Source organism: Meriones unguiculatus, chromosome 12 (assembly GCF_030254825.1).
Source record: "Meriones unguiculatus strain TT.TT164.6M chromosome 12, Bangor_MerUng_6.1, whole genome shotgun sequence".
Taxonomy (NCBI): Eukaryota; Metazoa; Chordata; class Mammalia; order Rodentia; family Muridae; genus Meriones; species Meriones unguiculatus.
The window spans coordinates 13,784,194-13,805,742 of record NC_083360.1 but is presented as its reverse complement, the minus strand read 5'-3'; the positions used below and the strand labels follow the sequence as shown (position 1 = coordinate 13,805,742).

General features: G+C 38.2%; 1 long non-coding RNA gene across 1 annotated transcript; it reads right to left on the bottom strand.

The window, feature by feature from the left end:
* Nucleotides 1-9,318: 9,318 nt before the first annotated feature.
* Nucleotides 9,319-17,414, bottom strand: LOC132646788 (uncharacterized). The gene is made up of 2 exons (XR_009585041.1): nucleotides 17,144-17,414; nucleotides 9,319-13,038 (listed from the first exon to the last, which is right to left on the bottom strand). It is a non-coding gene; the product is annotated as an uncharacterized LOC132646788 (long non-coding RNA).
* Nucleotides 17,415-21,549: the final 4,135 nt, after the last annotated feature.

Genomic DNA, 21,549 nt, shown 5'->3' with positions numbered 1-21,549 from the left:
TTGTAATCTCAATAAAATATAAAAACTAGTCTCTAAGTAAAGAGATGAAAGATGAGATTATATGAAAATAAGTTGAGATAAGAAGGGAGGGGCCTAAGAGGCAGCTAGAAGCAAAATAGGTTGGGATGATAAAGATTATAAGGAGATTAAAATTGCAATAAAAGAATAGAAATCTGCATTAAACGCAATAAAGAGAAACATTAAGACTGTAGAATTAATGATGATGAGTTTAAACTTCAGAATAAACAGAAGAAATGCAGAACCAAGAAGAAAATCTCACAGACACACTTATTGCTGATAAGGATGAAGGGCTGCAAGAAAGACCAAGTATACTTGTCTCTTATAAAGGCACACAGTTACAAGAAAAGCGATTAGTAAAGATTTGATCATTCATATTATATGAATGCAAAGAGGCAGTGTTTGCAATAAAAGGGTTATTAATGTGTGATATGTATGTGACTGGCATTTTTATTTTCAATATGTTTGATCACTGTTCTTGAAAAATTCAGTGAAAGAAAAATACTTTTAAATTTCCCACATTATGTTGCAGAGGAACAATATTAAGTGTACTACTAATTAATACTACATTTGAGACAGAACATGAATGTTAATGAAATCATTCAAACATAGGAAATATTAATGAGATTTAATAATGAATAACTAGTCTATAATTTTGCTTGTATACTTTCTCCTCAAAAGCAGGATTTAGGACTGGTGATATGCCTTAGCAGCAGCATGTCTACTTACCATGTTCACGATGGTAAGATTTTGGGTTTGTTATACAATAAACAAGCCAGAAACACAGGTATCATCAGCTGTAGTCTGAAGCAAAGTACTGACCATTTAAAAATGTCAAATAATTGCAGAAACTTATGAAAACTGGAATTTTTTTACATCATTCCATTTCTTATTAATACAAAAACAAACTCTACCATCATTCTGAAGAATATTCTTGAAGATATCTTTCTATGCAAATAGAAATCAATACAAACAGGATGATATAGAATTGACCAATGGTAAATATCGAAACAACTTGACATGAAAATATATTTAGTGATATCTTTTTATATAATCAATTCTACATTAATAAATTTAAAAATTTTAAAGTAGTGTATAATTTTCATGCCAAATAATATAGATTTATGTTGTCATATAACATTATGTTATCATGTAGGTCTGGGCCTTGATTTTCTTAATTCATAGCTTAATAATGAAAAAAAAAAAACTTATTTATTGGTAGAGCTCCCACCATCAGTTTTCCCATGTTTTAATATGGATAAATAATACTACACTTGGGTTAAATGGAAACCTGAAGTGGTATGCTAAGAGCACATGTGTAAGACATAAAAAGCATTGAGAACAATGTAAGAGCTACATTAAGTAGCTGACATTTTCTCACATTTAGATTATACTTTATCTTTTCAACAAAAAATATGACCATTCTGAAGAGAATGAAGATTTATTTTGTAAATTAAGGTTTTTTTTGTTTGTTTGTTTCTCAACAATGTGAGAATAAAGGGCTGAAAATGTCATCTTTAAGAAATAAAATTTAAAATTAGGCAATGAAGTATCTAAGATTCGTGAAGACCACACAAGCGAGGAAAGGAAAGCAGTGACAATACCATGTATATTTAAGATCTCTCTTAGCACCATCACAGGAGCATGTCAAACTCTTGGTAAATGCTACATGTGCAGTCCCAGAGGGCTGGGATAGGAGAGAAAGAACGTCTGAAATAATGCAGCTGGAAACTGAATGCTGAGATTTATACCGATATAAGGTCCTCTCTGAAATGAACAAAGGTACTCACGTTTGCATAGTGTGCACGTTTCATTTCCTCACTTTTGTTTTACAACACTGAAATTGATGAAGAATCAAGTCTTCAACCTCCCCCCTTCTTAAATTGAAAACAGTTGTTTTTCATACGGTATATTCTGATCATAACTTCCTCTCTCCCCCAGTTCCTCCCAGCTCCTCTCTACCTGCCCACTTACCCAAATCCACAACCTTTCTCGCTCTCTCTCATTAGGAAGTAGCAGGAAACTAGAGACAAACAAGCAAACCGAATAGAACGAAACAAATAAACACACTGTAAATCAAAAACAAGAACAAACAAAACACAAGAAACACAGATATGTACATACAGATGCATGAGCACATGCACACACACATATACACACATATACACATACACACACACCCAGAAATTCCACAAAAACACAAAATTGGAAACCACAATATATAAGAAAACAAACAGCAGTGTTTCTTTTTTTTTTTTAGTACCTCGACAAAGCATCAGGAGACAACATCCTTCCAAAACTGACATTGACTTTCTCTTTTGTTGGGCAAAAAAAGAATCCCCATTGCTGGGCATGGGGATTTTCTTAAGTGTGGTTTGTATGCCCACCAACACTCCATTGAAAAAACTACTGTTTTCCTTTGTGAGTGCCTGTCAATTGGAGATAGCTTCTGGGGTAAGGATGGGGAATTGTGTCCTTCTTAGCATTGGGACTTCACCTGGCTTAGACCTGTGCAGGACTGGATCATGCTGCCACCGTCTATCTGAGTTTATATGCACGTTGTCCACACGGTCCAGCTGTGGGTCTCTGTATTTGTTTTTATCTATTGCATGAGGAAGCTTCTCTAATGATGGGTGAGCAAGGCACTCATCTGTGAGTATAGCAGAATGTCATTAGGAGAAATTTTATTGCTATGTCTATGGCCTATTTAGTCTTCTGTTCTTGGACATCAGAGCAGTTCCAGGCATGGATTCAATCTTGGGGGGTGGGCCGGAAATCCAATCAGATAGTGATTGGTTACCTCCATAGCTTTTATGCCACTCTTGCACCAATGTATCATGCAGGTAGTTCACCATTGTAGATCAAAAGATTTGTAGCTAAGTTAGTGTCTACTTTTCTCTTCTGGAAATGTGCAGAATGCCTTTCAGGTACTAGTCAGTAAGACGGAAAACTCTAGATAGGCATTCTGAATTCACTGAATTATATAGGTGTTCTTTTCAGCAATATAACCTTACCCTCAGCTTTGAAAGAGCAACCATTAAAGTTGGTAATAGCCTGGGCTTTCGGGGGTTTCTATGGGGCCTGTTTGGCCAACAACTTAAATATATGTAACCCAGTTCTGGCACTGAGGTTTCCTTTAGTGGAGAGATGTCTAGTTAGGGCTTTTCTTCCCCGTTATTTGGTGATTCCATTGATAAATTTCTTTATTTTATATTCATAGATTTTCATTTGATTGTATATGTTTATTTTTATTAGGTGTGATCTTTTGTTTTAACAAATGGTCTTTCACATATTTTCAAGTATATAAGACAGAAGAAAGCAAAAAACAAATTGCCCAACATCATCTTAACCATCAGAAATATGCATAGATTCTCAGTGGGAAGTAAGTTAATATAACTACAAAACAGAGCTGCCTTATAACACAGCTATCTCAGCTTCAGGTGCACATTTTTATGAAAATGAAAATAAAGTCAACATACCAAAGAAATACCTGCTGTCTAAATTTATTTCAGCCTTATTCACAGTAGCTAAACTATGGATTCAAGTAGAGTGAAAATCATCAGATGAATGCTATTTCACCATAAAGAAGAATTAAATCCTGTCACTTTAGCAAAATAAATAGAACCCAGTGTGTTAAGTGAACTAAGCCAGACACAGAAAGATAAAGTCTGAATGTTCTAACTTGTGTTTGAGACCTTCATGAAGGGTTCCTTGCGTGACCGGGAAAGGCTGCATGGATAAAACACTGCTGGTTTGATTACAGCATGCTATAGGCCATGGTAAAATATGATGCTAAACCCTAATAACATGTATAATTTGTGTACATTAGTCACATTTAAAATAAGATAGGTTTAAAACCTGACATTTATTTAATCTACTTAAACAGGAAATAAAGGAAGGCTAAACATACTGATACTAGCATGTTCATGATAAATTTTGAAAGATTTAGTTTAACTTTATCTAAATTTACAGACGCTAGCAGGGGTGGAGAAGTGGGATGGGAGGTAGTGTGAGTGAATACGAGCAAAGTCCAAGTGTAAATACATATATTTACATGTGCATATATGCATCATATAAATGAAAATATCATAGTGTAGCCTACTGTTTTGTATGCCGAGCAAAAAAAATTAACAAACTGGTAAAGTAACAGGGAAAAAGAAAAGGAGTCAATTTAAAGGAATTAATATACTTTAAATATTTTATTTGATTTTTAAATTATGAGACATTGAAACTTTTGATTCTTTGGGGTAAAGCAGAAAACACCGACAATCTTCAAGAGCTGAGGTTGTGCTTCATCTGAGAGCATGGCTGATGAGGAAACCTTTGTGAACTGCTTGCTATGAAGGATAACATAGCGTTTGCTATGAAGTATAACATAGCGTAGCAGAGTTTCCCACAAGACATCCATTTTTAGTGTTTGTTTTAGATGCGTATCCTTTGTTTCAGACTCGGTAGCATTTACGCCGTGCTCTGTCATCGCACTTCGCAATCAACTTTATTTGTACATTTAATTATCCCATGTATGTTCTTGAATGTTTTTATTATCATGTAACTATTGCATCTTGGATCAGAAAGGAGACAGATGAGTGCAGGCACTTGGCTTCCTTTCTTCTGTTAATCCAGTCCTGTATTCTAAACTGAACCCATGGAATAGTACTATCTATCTCACTGCTGTGTCAGTTACTTTGCTCTCCTGTCACTAAAACACCAGATGAGCAGCTTACAGAGGAACAATTTATTTTGGCTCATAGTTTTAGAGGGATCAGTCTAGCATCACATGCCTTCTTGTTTCTGGCCCCAGCTTGAGGGCAAACTCCACAGGGGTGGAAGCAAGCGACTGAGTAGACTGCTTAGTTCACAGTCGACAGGAAGATGCAAACAAGACGAAAAGGAGGCAGGACAGTACCTCCCTCCAAGGATTCACCTTTACTGGCTTATTTCCTCCAGCAGGCCTGAGTCTGAAACTTTCCAGAACATCCTGAAAACACCCTAGCTGGGGACTAAAACGTTGGCCAGATGAAACTGTGACTACTATTTCACATGTAAACCACAACTGTGTCCAAACAAATGTGTATTCATTCCTTTTGCTTTTCATTTTTTCCTCTGGAATACCTTACAGTGCAACCCAGGCAGTCCAAAGTAAGAGTGTTGAATATCTCTGTCTTTCTAGTGCTTAGGTGAATATTAATGCTGAGAAGATGAATATTCAGATGCTCACATTCCATGTATGATCTGAATGACATCTGAAAACCTCATATCCTAAACTCAGGAATCTGGCCTTTAAAACAAGCACCCCTACCTCAAATCTGCAGCCCTTCTAAATTGTTCTTTCTAAAGAAAGTTAATTGATATATTCAAGACGCACTATAGAAGAACTTTATCGTTCAAGGTTGCTCAGATTTGTGTAAGACACTGCTCTGGAACCTAGAAACACAACATGGAAGAGGCCAACCAAGATCCTGACTTTCACTGAACTTTTAATTCACTGAAGAAAAGGAATGATGCAGGAACATATCAAGTGAATTTTAAAAAAAGCTCTAATATACACTCATACCTCAGATTAAAAACAATAAAATATCCCATTTAAAAGTAAAATATAAATAAAATTGGAGTTGAAAATAATAATCAAGTGGATTTTCATATAAGCAAAGAAACAACCTAAATATCTAGAAGAGGGAGCAAGGGAGAGAAAGAAAGAGTGAGAGAGATTCATATGAATGATGGTGTCCTCATACAATGAAAAATTATGCAGTCTTTGCCTCTCACGGAACAAGAGATTAAGTAGTCACAGGATTCTACCCTCTGGGCATATCAATAGTAGCATTATGAATTGGATATCATTTCAGCACATTTAAGGCTGAAACAAGGAATAGATCTTCTCAGCCACCATGAGTCACCTGATCCTATTTGGGAGGCTCTTGAACACTAAATGGCTCTTTGAAAATAGTCTTTTTATACCTTAAGTACAGCTCAAATCAGAAACATATATATATTTTGCAGCTATTTGAATCACAAAATGATTGAGTTTTTTGTCAGTTTAAGAGGGATTATCAACCCTGCATATCATATCTTTAAAATTCTGGTAGGTTTTCCTCTGTTAAAGGATTTGGACTGGGAGAAACACACTGTGCTATCTGACACAACTGAGTTTTGACCATGCATTATCTTGTAAATTTGCACATTCTCTTTACATATTTTAGTTACCTATAAATAAGGATTATAAAAAAAGTAGTCTTAATGTATTGAATGTGCTCAGAATTATAAAATGCACAGATTTATCTCACATGGCTGGGACTGTAAAAAAAAAATGAGTTCTGATTTCTGCTTCTCCTTCTTTTCTTTGCCTTGTTATTCTTTCTGTATACTAGAAGGCTTAGGTGAAAAGTAAAGGAAGAATCAAGGGAGTATTGTGGAATGGGGGGATGGCTCTTTAAGCTTGGCAGAGAATGGAAGACCTAATTCCAGTCTCTGTAACCACAAAGGCTACATGTTACCCAAGATGAACTTCAAGCTGCTTCACAGACTCATCTGAGAATAAAGAAGTTCTTAGCAATAACAGGAATGCCAGGCAAATATAAAGAGGCAGAGACCATTTTCGGCTCAGACCATCTGGGTGACCTAAGATCATAATAAAGGCAGACAGGATATAAAAACCCCAATATGTCATTCAAATAGTCTGAAATTGAGCTAAGGATGCTAAGCCTTGTACAAGTAAAGTAGGGACAAAGGCTACTTGTGACATAGAATACAATTAATACTTCATAAAATTTTAATTAATCTTTAATAGTTATATTATTTGGTAAGGGAAATGATTCATGAAATAATAAAATGTATAACAAATTGAAATGAATCTGTTTTAAAGATCATTCTTATTTTCTAAATTATGTGTGCGCATGTGTTTGTGTGTTGAGGGCTTGCACGTGAGTGCGGTGGCCCATGGCAGCCAAAAGAGAGAGCTAGATCTCCTGCTGTTAGAGGGGTTGTGAGCTTCCCAGTGAGGGTGAAGGTGCTGGGAATGAAACTCAGCACCTCTGCAACAGTGTGCACCCTTAATTGCTAAGTCATCTCTCTAGCTCCATATAGTCTTAGAAACTACATGATGACCCCAGCTTGTTTTGGCAGTAAGAACCAAGCATAATAAACTAAGCCAGGTACAAAGAAAAGGAAATTGTTCTGGCATTCTTGAAGCTTTGAAGTTTACGATTATGGCTCTAGCAGATTTAAGTCAGCATCCTGGGCACAGGTGCTGTCTTCTTACTAGGTTTGTTCTTGGAACAAGGGAAAGGAAGGTACCTTTTCAGGAAGGCAGACATCTCACTCGGGAAGTCCTTACACCCATTCATTGTCTGTAACATCCCAAAGTACCACCACGGTCACAGTGTTGCTTACCCTTAAACCTGTAGATTTGGAGGCAGCACAAACATTCAGCCCATAGCACAGGATTTTAGTAGCAAAGTACAAGTAAGCAATAGTAAAGCAGAGTGCAGAATGAACAAAGACATCACATTATCAACCCGTATATCTGAAACTCCCAGACAAGGTCAAGAAGAAGGGTTCCCCAGGATTGCTGGTGCAGGTCAGTAATCCCAGCTCTCTGGAGGGGTGGAGTATGGGGTGTAGACAGGGTATGGAAATGATTAGCTTGTGGATAATGAGGGTTATATAGCCAGACCCTGTCCAAAGGAACAAAAGCAACCACCACCACAACAGAATAACTAAAACAGAAACATGGTTTAGAAGAGAAAAGCCATGGACTCTCCTATGCTGACCTTTATTCCGAGCTGAGAGGCATTTATTGCTCTGAAAGCTACTTACGTGTTTCAGAGCTAGCACTCAGTAGAGTGCCGTGTGCACAATTTATAGCTGGTGAATGTTGGTTCACTCTTTTGTCTTTTGACACTTGCCCTGCTCTGTGGCTTTTATAAGGCCATGATCTAATGATTAGACCCTCTAATCATGTTTGTAAAATTGTCCTAACTACAGAGGCCAACTTCTATGTCTTCCTCTGATCCCGACTGCTGCAGCCTTGACAACACATTGGAATGTCAAGTTTGGTTAGACACTTTCCAAGATGACACACATCTCTACACTTTCTGTTGTATAGACAATTATCTACCTCGATCTCAGACAACTGACTCTGAAAAATATGGAAGAAAATTTGAGGCTACCAGGATATTTCCAAGAGAAGAACATAGATAGAAGTTCGTTTTATTTGAAATTACCAATATGAAGTCTCAATTGACTCTGTGATAACTACCAAGGCAGATGCTGCTCCAAGTTGGAACTCTCATTGTGCAAAGCAAGCACGGAGAGGAGGAACTTCTGCAGGGATCTAGAAAGCAAGCGCTCCAGATTTAATGCAACACAGGGGTGTATCCAGGACATAAGAAATCAGCATTACTAAAGCCAAGGAAGGGTATTTTAAAAGCTCATGACCTTCAGTCGACTGGAGAGCAGAATGGCTTGAGTGTGCAGAACATACCACTCAAAACATGCAAGTCAAAAAAATGAAGTCACTTAAGAGTTTAAGAATCCAGTGTGTCTATTAATGATGCTCTGCTATGCTTACAGATTTGAATTTAACATGATTGTCATCCGGGAGGCTCCACCCAGCAGCAAAAGGAGACAGATGCTGGGACTTGCAGCCAAGCATGGAGTGGAGCTCCAGGGGATTTTGTGGAAGTGTATGGGGAAAGATGGAAGGAACTTTAGGGGACAGGAACTCTACAAGCAGACCAACAGAGACAAGTAACCCATGGGAGATTACAGAGACTGAGACATCAACTAAGGAGCATGCACTGTCTGGACCTAAGGCCCCCTGCACAGATGTGGCTAATGGGTGGCTTGGTCTTCATATAGGGCACATGGTGAGTGGAGTGGAAGGATGTTCCTAACATGGACTCTATTGACTGTTTTTGGATCACTGCCCCTGGCAGGGATGCTTTGCCTGGCCTCAGGGGATGAGAATATGCTCAGTCCAGATGTGACTTGATGTGCTGGAAAGGCTTGATATGGGGGAGTAGGAGGGGCCTGCCCTTTTCTGGAGGGAAGGGGAGAGGGGTAAATAAGAAGAATGGGGAAGGAGGAATGGGAAGAAAGGAGAGATGGGGATGGGGCCACCCTTGTGAGCTAAAGTAAATAAACTTAAATTTAAAAAAATGGAAAAAAGGAAAAGACTACAGTGTGTAAGAAGCAAAGAGAGTATGTTTAGTGGGTTTTTCTAATGTAACGACAGCAAAAGTCACTGGAATAAAAATTAATGGAAAAGAAATCATTCATTAAATTATTATCAGGTGTCAATTTTATGCAAATGATGTCATTCATTTATTCAATCAAAAATTATTTGTAAAGCACTTAGCACAATGTTATATACCAGAGGATGTCAAGGTAAAAAAAGACAACTGTTGGTGGCTTTATATAGCTTAAAGCATGAGAGACACTGCATGAAATGATAAACATGATATATATTAGCCATAACTTGCTATAAAGAAAATTAAATCAAGAATAAAGTCTGGGGAGAGTGTGAGAAACATTTTTATAACTTTATGTCAACATGAAGAAAAAAATTGAGTAAAACCATTACGGTAAAACCATTATAAATGTACCAACTTCCATGTCAAACTGAAGACATGATTACATGATTATGATGACATTTGGATTCAAATGACTTTAAAACACAGATTCTCAAGCACACATCTTCTGCACTATTAATAGTTCAGAGGCTGCAGGACTGAAACACACGTAATAATCTTCCATAATCAAAACAAATATTAGTTTTAAAATTATTTTATGCAAGCTATAAGGTAATGGAAGTTAAGTAATTTCATTAATATCATCTTACAAAGTCACTTATTTTGAGAATAAGTGAAAATAAACAAGAATTTACTTATAGAAATATTTTAAAATCTTTGTAATACATATCTGAATTGGAAATATCATATATAATTTTATTTGCTATTACAGAATATGTGCTGCATAGAAGGAAAGCAATGCTCCTTACTGTCCTCAGTTTAGATCCCTATATGATTCATCAGTGACATTATGACCCTTTGACCAATAAGAGTGAGGCACTTGTGTGTGTGTGTGTGTGTGTGTGTGTGTGTACCAAAAATAAAGAACACTACAAAAGGCTAAATGTGCCTCCATCAATGTGTCCTAGAGCGTTCAAAGCATTTTGATTTAATTTAAAAACAAAATCTTTATTTTTCCCCAACCCCCACCCAGGATTACCTGGCTATGTCATTTATATGTTACATTCAGCCAAGTAATATTATACTATTCACCCATCTAATGCATACCTATATGTCCATATATACATTCATACATGCATATGCATATATAATTTTTCAGACTGAATTTCTAGGACATATTAACTCCTTGAATTCTACCAGACCATACATACAGTACAGGTATTTATGTATGAGGTTTTACTTCACTGCTGAGTCACTGAAGTACGAACAATAACCCACAAGAGTGACATTCAAAATACACAAAATATACATCTTTACACCAGAATGATTTCACACATACAAACTGCAGAAACTTAGGAGATCAAGGCTTCCAGAATGGAATGCAGAATGTGACATAACACAATCTCTAGTAGAATCCTCAGCAAACATCACTAAAGGGGTAGAAAGTGGGAGCAGGCAGGAGGGAGATGCTAATGTAAGTAGCAGGAAATGAGCACAGACTGTAAGACTAAAGGCAAAAGAAACTAGACATGAGGACTGTACTCTAGTTGATGAAGCTGTGTCTCCTGGGCTTAGAGGTTAATAACTCGGGTACGTCTGTATGTGTACACAGTAATTGAAAAGTTAAACGTTGGCAGATGGTAGGAGCCAGGTTTCTCACTGTTAGAGGATATAGATAAGCAAGTAGAAAAGTCTCGAATGATCTAAATTGCAAAATTCACAGACATCAGTATGAATTTATATCCAATGTAATATAGATACAGACTGATGTGCATAGAAATGCATATGGATACCTAAGCATGCACATGTTGGCATGTATGACCACATATTCCCTGGGTATGTCAGATGACAAGACTCCCTGGCAGCAAGGAGTTCATCTGGAGACAAGACCTTGATTTTTAACACCGTTCTCCATTGAATGGAACCAGGGTGCCTAGGGAGAAATGTCTGATTTGAAAGCAGGGGCTGGAAAGTGTACCAACGCCTTAGTAAAATAGTGTCAGAAATTAGAAACATGAGATGGAAAATGATAAGGAGTTAGCCGTAAGAGTGAAGCTCAGTGATGCAGCTAGCATGATGGGAGACCTTGCCTTCTATCTCCATGCTGAAAAGTGAGTATGTAAGTGCATACACAAAGTGAAAAGAGGATGAAAAGGGATCATGGAGAAAACTGAAGGAGTTTAGTAGAAACAAATAGAAAAATTGTAAAGCAGGATGGCATGTTAAAGCATAAAGAATACACATGAGTCCATACTAAGTCAAAGGGAAGGCAAAGAGACAAATCATTTTCAGAATTCCAAACAACTCCCTTACTCTGTAGTGCACCAGCTACCTACATTGTAACTCCCCATCCTTAAGTGAACTTTGCACACTTTTTTTTTTATTTTAATAAAATGCAGACAGTTTAAGTAAAGAAAGAAAATGCTTAGAGTGGAGACGTCAATGGCAAACTCCCTTAACTTGACGGCCAAGGTCAACAGCAGCACTGGACATGTGCACATGTGGCCTGTGCACACTGTGATGCAGCAAGAATAGTTCTGCTCCTGGGGACTCTATGTAAAACTCGCTAATCCGGTCCAGTCACGAGGCAAAGGTGAGACTAAAATGAGACCTGACTAGCACACTTTGAAGTGTGTCACTGAAACCAAGGGAAACCAAGGAAGTGCCGCAATAAGAAACCTCCTGAGGCATGACTATCTCTTCAAACATACTGTCTTGGATGAGATTCAGAAACCGGAGGAATGGGAGGCAAAAGTTGAGCAAGTCCTAATGGAGTGTTAACATTGGTTAACAATAATGTTTCAATATTTCTTTATTAATTACACTAAACGCCGAATGCCACTCTGAGATAGTAATAATGCATGGATGGTATTTTCTATAATCTCAAATTTCTGTATATCTGTGATAGTTTTAAATAAAAAGCTGAACAAAAAGAAACTATACTTGCTTTCTCACAGGGCTAGAAGCCCGTAGTGTCTCTGCCTCCATGCTCATGTTGCTGCATAGTTAGAATCACCTTAAAAACCTCAGAGAAATACTAATGCCAGAGCCCCACCTCAAAACAGCTGACCCTCAGTGTTTCTGGGAGGCAGAACTCCAGCCATACCACATCCGCACTTATATTTCGCTCCACAGATTCCTGTAGCATGAGACTATAGTTAAAAATCACTAGTTCCATATTCCCTCTACCCAATTACCACGTAGGAAGGCTGCTTTGCTTAGAAACTTTTCTTTTAAATAAACACAGCATGTGGAATGCTAACAAAAAACTCCATACTTTGACAGACAGGTGACACTGGTATATCTGTGTCCACAATGTAAGCTGATGAATTTTCATGTTCAAGTCAAAGAAACATATCTTTACTTATACATAATTCCAAATCATCTTAGGGAAGAAAAGGAATCATATTTCTATCAGAAATCTGAAGTCAGAGCACAGCTCCCCCCAGCATTTCCTAAGTGGGCTGTGAGGCTTTCCATCACTGGGGGATATGAGAGAGAGACTGCAGGAGTCAGGTCTTGATTGGTCTCCTATTATTTCCGGATTCAAAGTGGATCGTTCCTATGCATATAAATGGTCAGTTCTTAATGCAATCCCTTTCCTCTGATGACCAGGTTAGAATCGGGGTCTTGATGGTGGCAGGAGACATTTCCACATGACTCATTCATGGGCTGCATTACTTAGGATACAAAAAAAAAAAAAAAGTTGTCAGCTCTTCCCTTCAGCAAAGTGAGAACAAGGATGAGAGCAAGGTCCAGGGGAGTTTTCTTACTGTTCTTGTCATACATATTTTCTGGATCAGTCTGAGAATAGACACAAGCATCATGTCTGAAAATAATAAAAATAAAAATTTAACATACAGCAATAGAATGGTAGTTTTATGAAAAAAAATAAGTTTTGCAGAAAATGCAACTCTATACAATATCTATTAATACAAAAGCATAGAAGAGGGATCTAAAGTTTTTCATGAAAGCATTAACAGTCTTGTAGTTGGGTACTATAGACTTGGCAATAGCCCAATTTTTTTAAAGTTGGAAGCGCTTCATCTCCTTAGGTGGTCTGGCATGCTCATTTGCTGTTGATGCTAGTGTGATTCGGCACTCAAAGAACAGCTGGGTTTTCCCTATCTAAACGTTGGCAACACCTTACCCGCCATCCATATTTACAAGTACGTTTGCCTCCACCTTTCACGTGTTTTTATTTTTTTCAAGTCTTTGGCTAGGGAGGCATACATAACCTTACTGGCTTTCTACATCCGACTTCATCAGATACATCTGCAGTCTGTCGTACAGATGTCGATCATAAATACATCTGCCTGAATCAAGTATATGTATCATTTCCCCAAAATCATTTTAAGTTTAAATTTTGTTCTACCTTATTGCTTTCAGTATAGTCTCACAGTCTCGTTTTTATCCTATGAAAGGGGTCTGGAAGAACACTTCTCTTTTCTAAAACTTATTGGTTGTGACTTTCATTCCCAAGCTTAGAACTTCTATGAGTTTGAGTGATAGTGTTATTTCAAGACTGGAAGAAAAACAAACAATAAAAAGCAGAGAAAATCACCACATAATACTGTTTTTCCTGGTTCCTAGTCTTTGATAATCTGGGTAATGAGTCAAGATACCATCTATTTCCTGCAAATACTAGCTACATTAAAGATAAAGGAAAGGGAAAATTTTAGGCCTTGACTTGCTCCCACTGATAACTATTAAGAGACCTTTTCTGGGGCTGGAGAGGAAGCTTAGCTGTTAAGAGGGTATACTGTTCTTCCAGATAACCAGAGCTGTGTTCCAGCATTCACAGGGTAGCTCCCAACCACCTCTAACTACCATTCCAAGGGAACTGAGGCCCTCTTCTGATTTACTCAGGCACCAGGCACAACACAAGAAGACAAAACATTCATATACATAAAAATAAATAATTTGGAGAGAGACATAGACAAAAAGAGGCAGACTCAGAGAGAGCCAGAGACTTTGCTACCAATATCACAATATCAGCCAGTGGTAGGAGGAGATAGATAGACAGGAAGAGGAGACAGAGACAGAGGCAGAGACATAACTAGCACAATTAACATTTCTTATTTATTTCATTCTGGCACACAGCTCAGAGAACCACGGTGCTTGTGTTTATTGTCAGTCAGCTCAACAAATGTTCAGCTGAGTTGTACAATTTCTATATGCCAAACGCACTTCAAAGCCTGGAAGAATAAAATCAGAGACACACCCTAGGAAACAAATAAACAAACAAAAAAAGAGTCACAGATGCTGCATTTATCCTTTAATGGAAAAAAGCAGCAGGATAAACATAAAAGAAAAATCAATATGATAAGAACCAATGAAAAACGTACGCAAAAAACATTTTGGTAACATGAGAGTTGCTTGTGGCTTCATCCAAGTGATACTGAAAAGGAGAGACAGGGCCATACACATGAATAAACATTGAAAGCCATGTGCAACAACAACAACAGATTAAAAAAAAAATCAAGCAAGCAAGCAAGCAAACATTTCCGGGTGGTCAGTGCAGGGAGCTGTGAGGAATTGAACCAGGTAATGGTGGCTGCTGCCGGATGCAGAGGACACGTAAAGCTGTAGAAGAGTTTGAAGATGGTCCTTTGCAACCAAAGACTTCAGATTCATTCTTTAAATGACAAGGAGCTCCCGGAAGGATTTAAGGCTTAAGATTATTTTTCCAGATTTCTACTAAGAGTATCAGAAAGAAAATAAGTGGCCTTTATTGTGTAATAAAGTGCAGGAGGAGGGAGGACATATGCAGGAAGTGGTGTTGAGGCTGGCGTCAGCATGTTACCCACCGAAGTCTGAGAAAAACCCACCCGGATTGTCGCAGCGTTGTCCACTTTCAGAGCTTTAAAGTATGAAAGAGGTAAAAAGAGAGTCATATGAGTCATCCACATAAAGATGCTTCTAAAATTATGAAGATAAAGACTACTGATCAGTGTCAGCCTGTGGCAGGCAATAGGGTCACATGGAGTAGAACTTTGGAGGAGGAATCTATTCATTCATCAAAGAAAGCAAAGCATCCTAGAGGGGATGAAACTGGGAGGTCGACTTCCTGTGGAGGAATCTCAGCACAGTCACTTGTGAGCTCATTCCAATGCATGTTGAGGTCTCATTTCTATCCTCTCAAATCTGAGTCAATACCTTCCAGGAAGGGCCTGGCCATGTGTAATTTGGAAAAGATCCACATTGATTCAGATTCATGCTTCCAGATAAACTGTGAAGTAGAAATTGAGAGTTTGAAATGGCATAGGGACAGATGTCAGTGAGATAGGCTGTAAACGAAAGACCAGAGGCTTATTGTATTGACAATTTGACCACCCTGTTACTTTTGCTAGAATGAATCAGTGGGAGGAAAAAAGTGAAGGGGGTTTGTGTTCAAAATCTCTTCAGTTGGCTGTGTCCCATAAGAAGTTGCCACAGTCTCAGCTGCTCTAAGGAATACATTTACATTGTCATATATTCTGTGTTTATGGGTCTCTTAGCTGGGGTCTCTTCCTACTGAATCTCTTACAAGACCCCAATTAAGGTGTAAATAGCCTGTATTCATGTCTCCTGAATAGGAAGCCTTAATTTCTAAGATCACTTAGGTTCTCAAAAGTGGTTTCCTACAGGTCCCAGCTCATTGCTGACTCCTAGCTGAAAACAACCTATAACTCCCAAAGCCCCTTATTTTCATGAATGCTTCTCTAATATAAACACTAAATTCATCTAGCCAATAAAATTCTCAGGAAATAACCCAATAGCAAAACAGGATGATACATTAATGCATATTGCACCATACTGAAAAATAAAAGTGATGCTTTCTTAGATTTACATACTCAGCAGAAGCAAGGCACTGATCCCTCCCACACGCAGCTACAAGAAGCTGTTTGAGGTTATGGACCAGGAGCTAGAGATCATGGAGGGAATTTCCTATTATTCTCCTATAAAGTCACACACTGACATGTATATTTTCTGTGATGAATTTAGAGTTAAGGTGAATAGAGAGAAAGAGAAGAGAAACAGAAAAATAGACAAAATAAAACTGATAATGCCCCTTTAAGAAGTTAATGTTAGTCTGTCTTCTGTTGTTGTAATGGAATAGTGGGACTAATTTTAAGGAAATAGTTGGCTTTCTCACAGTTCTGGGATCTGGGAAACCTGACAGCATGCATCCAGCATCTGAGATGGGCCCTCATGTTGCATCAAAATACGAGTAGAAAGCAGAGGAGATATGACAAAGGAAGGAGATTAGATTCAAACTGTTGCTACAACTGTTCTACATCCAGGATTATAGTATTCATTTGCTTAAAGGGGAGGGGCCTCGTGACCTAATCACCTCTTTAAACTCTCACCTTTTTATGTATTTACAATGGTAATTAAATTTCAATATGACTTTTATAGGAGACTTGTGAGCTACTGCAAAGTGCCACTGCCAAAGGTACTGGCATGACACCACCCTCTCCCTTAGAGTGCTCTGTGCCTCTAGGACTAAGTGAGTCTGCAAAGGTAAACACTGTCTGTCTGTAAAGCAGCAACATGTGAGAAGTCGCAGTGCACAAAGGAAAGGAGACACTTCTTTTTCAAAGAAGTTTCTGTTGTCAAAAACTTTTGTTATTGTTTCCTTTGTTGGTTTGTTTTTGTTTTTGGTTTTGCCTGCTGCCCTGCCTTAATAAAAATAAGATGGATGAATTTTGTAAGCTACTTCAAGTCTCCCTAAAGTAACGGTTTTCTTTAGTCTTTCTATTTCTCCATTATTACTTCTCTCAATATCATCCTCTTGCCCTCCTCCACACACACCCAATATAACTTCTCATATTCCTTCTCTTCTAAAACTACCTACTCTGGAATCGATACTGATTTCTCTATCTGCCCAGCTATGTAACAACTAGTCTTGAATTTAAAACTGTGGTAGTGGAAATACAACCAGCACTTACCTGAAAGGGTTGTTTTGAAAGTGTAATAAGCTTCGTTGAGTCCCGCTACTAACACAGGGCATAGCGCCTGGCATGAGCAGCATGCTGTCATGGACACCTGTAGTTATGATAAATGGTGAGAAGAATAATGAGATATGGGCACAGACATGTAATTGTAACTTTGATGCATGGATTTGTGGAATACCAGCTACTACAGAAGCTTTTTCAACAAGAAAGGAAGCACATCAAATAGCTAGCACAAGGTGTCCTAACCCTTACTTTCACCCAAATAAAGGGAAATTTTAGGACAAATGACGACTGACAAAATCAATAGCTCACAGTGTGAGGTACTTATGTGTTGCCCAATGAAAGGAGTCAATAAGGCGGGGAGTGGATTCATCCAACTCATGTTAGCTTTTGACATTTGTTTATGTGTTAAGGGAACATCGATCAATAAATCAGCCAGGAACATTTACTAATCACTTGCGAATGTCATTTCTAAAGACAGTGCCATGTCTTTGGAATCTGCATTTCACCATCTGGGGGCAGTCACTAATTCCAACCTCACACAAATGATGCAGAATGTTTGCAGGACATGCCCCACCTCTTCCAGGAGAGTGTTAAGAAGGCAATTCTGGTTTGGAGGCATGAACAAGACGGATTATTGGGTGACCACAGGAGTGAGAGAAACCAAAAGGGACTCGTGTAGAAAAACCAAATGAGCCATGAAAATGTTTTTGAAAGCTTTAATGGAGTGAGACAAAGCCAATGTACAATTATAAGTTTAAAAAAGCACAAAATTGAAAAGTGTATATGCAGCAAATATCCTGAGACATTTATAGTCTAGCTCATCTTTAGATTACCGTCAGGTCATCTATCCCAGTGCACACCCATCATTAGAAAAAAAGTACCATCATTATAATGGTTTATGATATTTGGATGGTAGAATCCAAGATAATTTCTTCACTTGTTTTTTGTCTTTTATTATCCCAACACTCCACAATATAGATGAATCAGTTCTACAACTGACAAAAAAAAAAATGGAAATAATAAAGCTTGTTTTCTTGGCTTGTTTTCTTATCTGACACACCTAATTGACCTTTACTTGCTCATTTTATCTTTACTATATCTGGGAGGACATTTCAATCCAGACATGGGAAGCTCGGAGCCCTTTCTGTCATCCCCACAGCTCTTCTCTTCACCTCCACCACTTGTCCTATACAATGTAATTAATTTGCTGTTGCCATACTAAACTGTAAATTTGGAAGACAGAAAGCCTGTGTGACCTCATTATTGTTGTGGGCCTTCTCCAGTGTTTATATTTTTTGGCACAAAGTAAGAACAGGCAGAAGACAAAAGAGAATGTATAACAAAGTTATTATTTGTACAATAGAGAGTAAAGGGCTGGGTTCACTTTAATGATGAGAAAAGGTTGGGACACAATGTTATTAAGTGAAAGGATCAGGAGTGTGCCTGAGGAGAACCTGGTAAGTCCGGGCAGGACAAGAATGGTCTGCTCCAGACAGTCACAGCCTGCTGAGAGAAAGGAAGGGTGACACCCTGTGACCTCTGAACTTTGATAATATGTAGTCCCTTGATACAACGGGTAAAAGAGGTATTTTCCAGAAGAACAGAAAAGAGAATTGGCCTGGGGAAAAGAAACCAGGAGGAGGAGTTTCCTCTATGCTACTAGAGAATGTTTTAAAGAGATAATTCATGCCTGTCACCTCTACTCCAGGAGGAAGCACACTTTCACTCTTTGTTTCTCTGGAGTCCTTAAAGTGCTGTGTCATCCTGCTGCAACCTCTGTGGCAGCAAGCCTGACAACAATTTCCTCTCCACTTTCTCCAGGTGAGCTAGGATCAGAGGACCACCATGAAGGGAGCCTGAGCTAAGGGAATGCTGAATCTAAGCAAACATAGTCCTCTGGACCCACCATCCTCACATCCCTACCCCTGCCCTCTCACCAAACCTGAGTACCTCCTTATGGAGGGGGAGTGTGTCTGTTTGCATTCTTTTGTAGAAATATGTTTACAAGTCAAATGTATTATTAGGATTTACCCTCTAATAAGTGAATAGGAGCAGAGAGCAGTCTTTCCTAAGGACAGAACTCAAATTCAGTTTTGCCAGTTTCTTCTTTGAAGGGTTCTAAAGGAGAGTGTTTTCCTCAATGAGGTGCTTATAGGTGCTTGAATGATCAGAATGCTTGTCATGGGGAAGGTCATTATGTAAAAGACTATAAGGAAGTGACTGACATTTGGGGTCTGCTTTGCCTCCGCTGTCATCAGAGTTATTATAAATCCAGTGTACCCCTTCAGAGGGACTTGAATCATGAGGACATTGGAAAATCAGCCTCTCCTCTTTACAATTTTAGAGGTGTTTTTGAATGGCCAAAAGATAAATTCTTCTCAACAAAAGGTCATGAATAGTCAGGATAACAGCAGGAGGAAGAAACAAAAAAAGACAAAGAAAGAAAGTCTGTACATCTAAGAATCTGGGCAATTCAGGAACATCAGATAATTAAAGATTCTACAACCCACTGCAGTTTTCAACTTCAATTTACAAAGTGACATTTTATCCCCAGAGTCCACCTGTCTCTGGTCATATGAGAATATTAATTCTTAATTCTGACTAGAGCCTAAAATGTGTTTATGACACTAAAAACACACTTTAAAGTTTAGAATTGTTATATTGTGGTCATTGGTGTTTTTGTTGTTTTTGTAGATAAGGTGACTTTATAGAATTTATCCTTTATGTTTATCTAGATGTTGAAATTGCTTCCTTTCATTGAGTGAGTAGAAAATGTTGTCCAGTGATTACAAGGCAGAATGACTGTCAATGTGGGTATCATTAGCTTTTTGTGGGAAAGCAATGGGTACTTAGTCTAGATGAAATTAGTGGAACATGATTCATTTGAAGAGTAAGAAAAAAATTTACAAAGCTAATGGAAACTGGAGAGGTTGAGTTTACAAATAAACATATCAAAAAAACTTCACAATGTTGTTGATTATTACTATTTACTGTTGCTTTATCTTTTAGTTAAACAGATGTTATGCCTAAACCTTAGCTGTAAACCCAAATCACCACACACAGACTAGAATTTATTTAATTAACCTAGAGCACAATGCTGGGCAATTATTTCTTTATCCAAAACCTCCAAACCCTCATGGCTTCCTCCCTTTCAGATTTCCCACGTTTATACTTGTTTTTTAGTCATATCTTAGGTCTGGTTGGTTCATCACTCCTGGTGTTTCCAGCTCCTCTCCTCTCAGATATCTCTCTCCAACTCTCCTCTCACTCACTTCTTTCTCCTCCCCTCCAGACCAGTATGTCCCACACTATTCTCTCCATTGCTCAGCATTGGCTGGTGGTTTTATTGGCACTGCAGAGAACAAATGGTAGCATGTTTACCATGTGTCTTACAAACTTAAGACACATGATGCTTACAATAAGCATTACAATGCAATGTCCAGATTGAAACTAAATAGTGGGGTAGAGAAAACAGCATGTGAATGAACAAGGGTAAATTGTATACATTCCACAAAAGCCTTACACCAACAACACAGTATTTAGTAGGCTGAGACATTGTAATCACTTCGTTACAGTGTCCTGTTCAGAGTTCCTTAGAGAGGAAATGTTCCCTGCAGGACAACAGACTGAGTTTCCTGATACTCAAGAAGTAATTATCTCCTAAATCTTAGGAAGTTTCTGAGACTAGTCAGATTTACTATGTCCCTCTTCAGTGCTACGTAAGAAGCAAATAACTGATAAGGAATAAGAGAATTTTCAGCCAGGTGACTGCTTAGAGAAGATTCCCAAACCTGTCTGTCTGCTTATGAATCTTACAGAGAACTACAAAAATATGTATTCAGTGAGTTCTCAACTGTTCTAGGTGGACATTTCACTAATGCAGCTAAATTTGAAATCTCCATAGTCTTGTGTGTGACCCATTGTTGATACACCTTCAGTAAACCCAGAGAACTCATTGGTTTGGCAAAGGGACTTTGGAGGAAATATTACTTTTATCTGTTGTATCTAGGGTCAGAAGATATTTGTTCAAGGCTTTCCAGGGAAAGTCTTATAAAACAGGCTGGAAATACATAGCAAACTAGAGAGAAAATTATTTCTGGTATATTCTACCATCACTTGGTAAAGATTAGTAGCCTCATCTTTTAATTATGTTGTACCCAGTTCACAAGACTCCAAAAGGAGTCAGAAATCATCTGTAAAAGCAAAAAAACCTTTATTTCAGGCTTAAGCTCAGTCTACCAGCATGAACTGACATAGCAGTCAGAAACCAGGAGCACCTAGCCTAGAAAGAAGCTGATTTTATAGGGTTTTTAGCAAGGGGAAGGGGCTTCCAGACTTAGCAATTACACGATTGGGTGAGATTTAGCAAGATCAGCCTTGTTATATAGTGGTTGGCT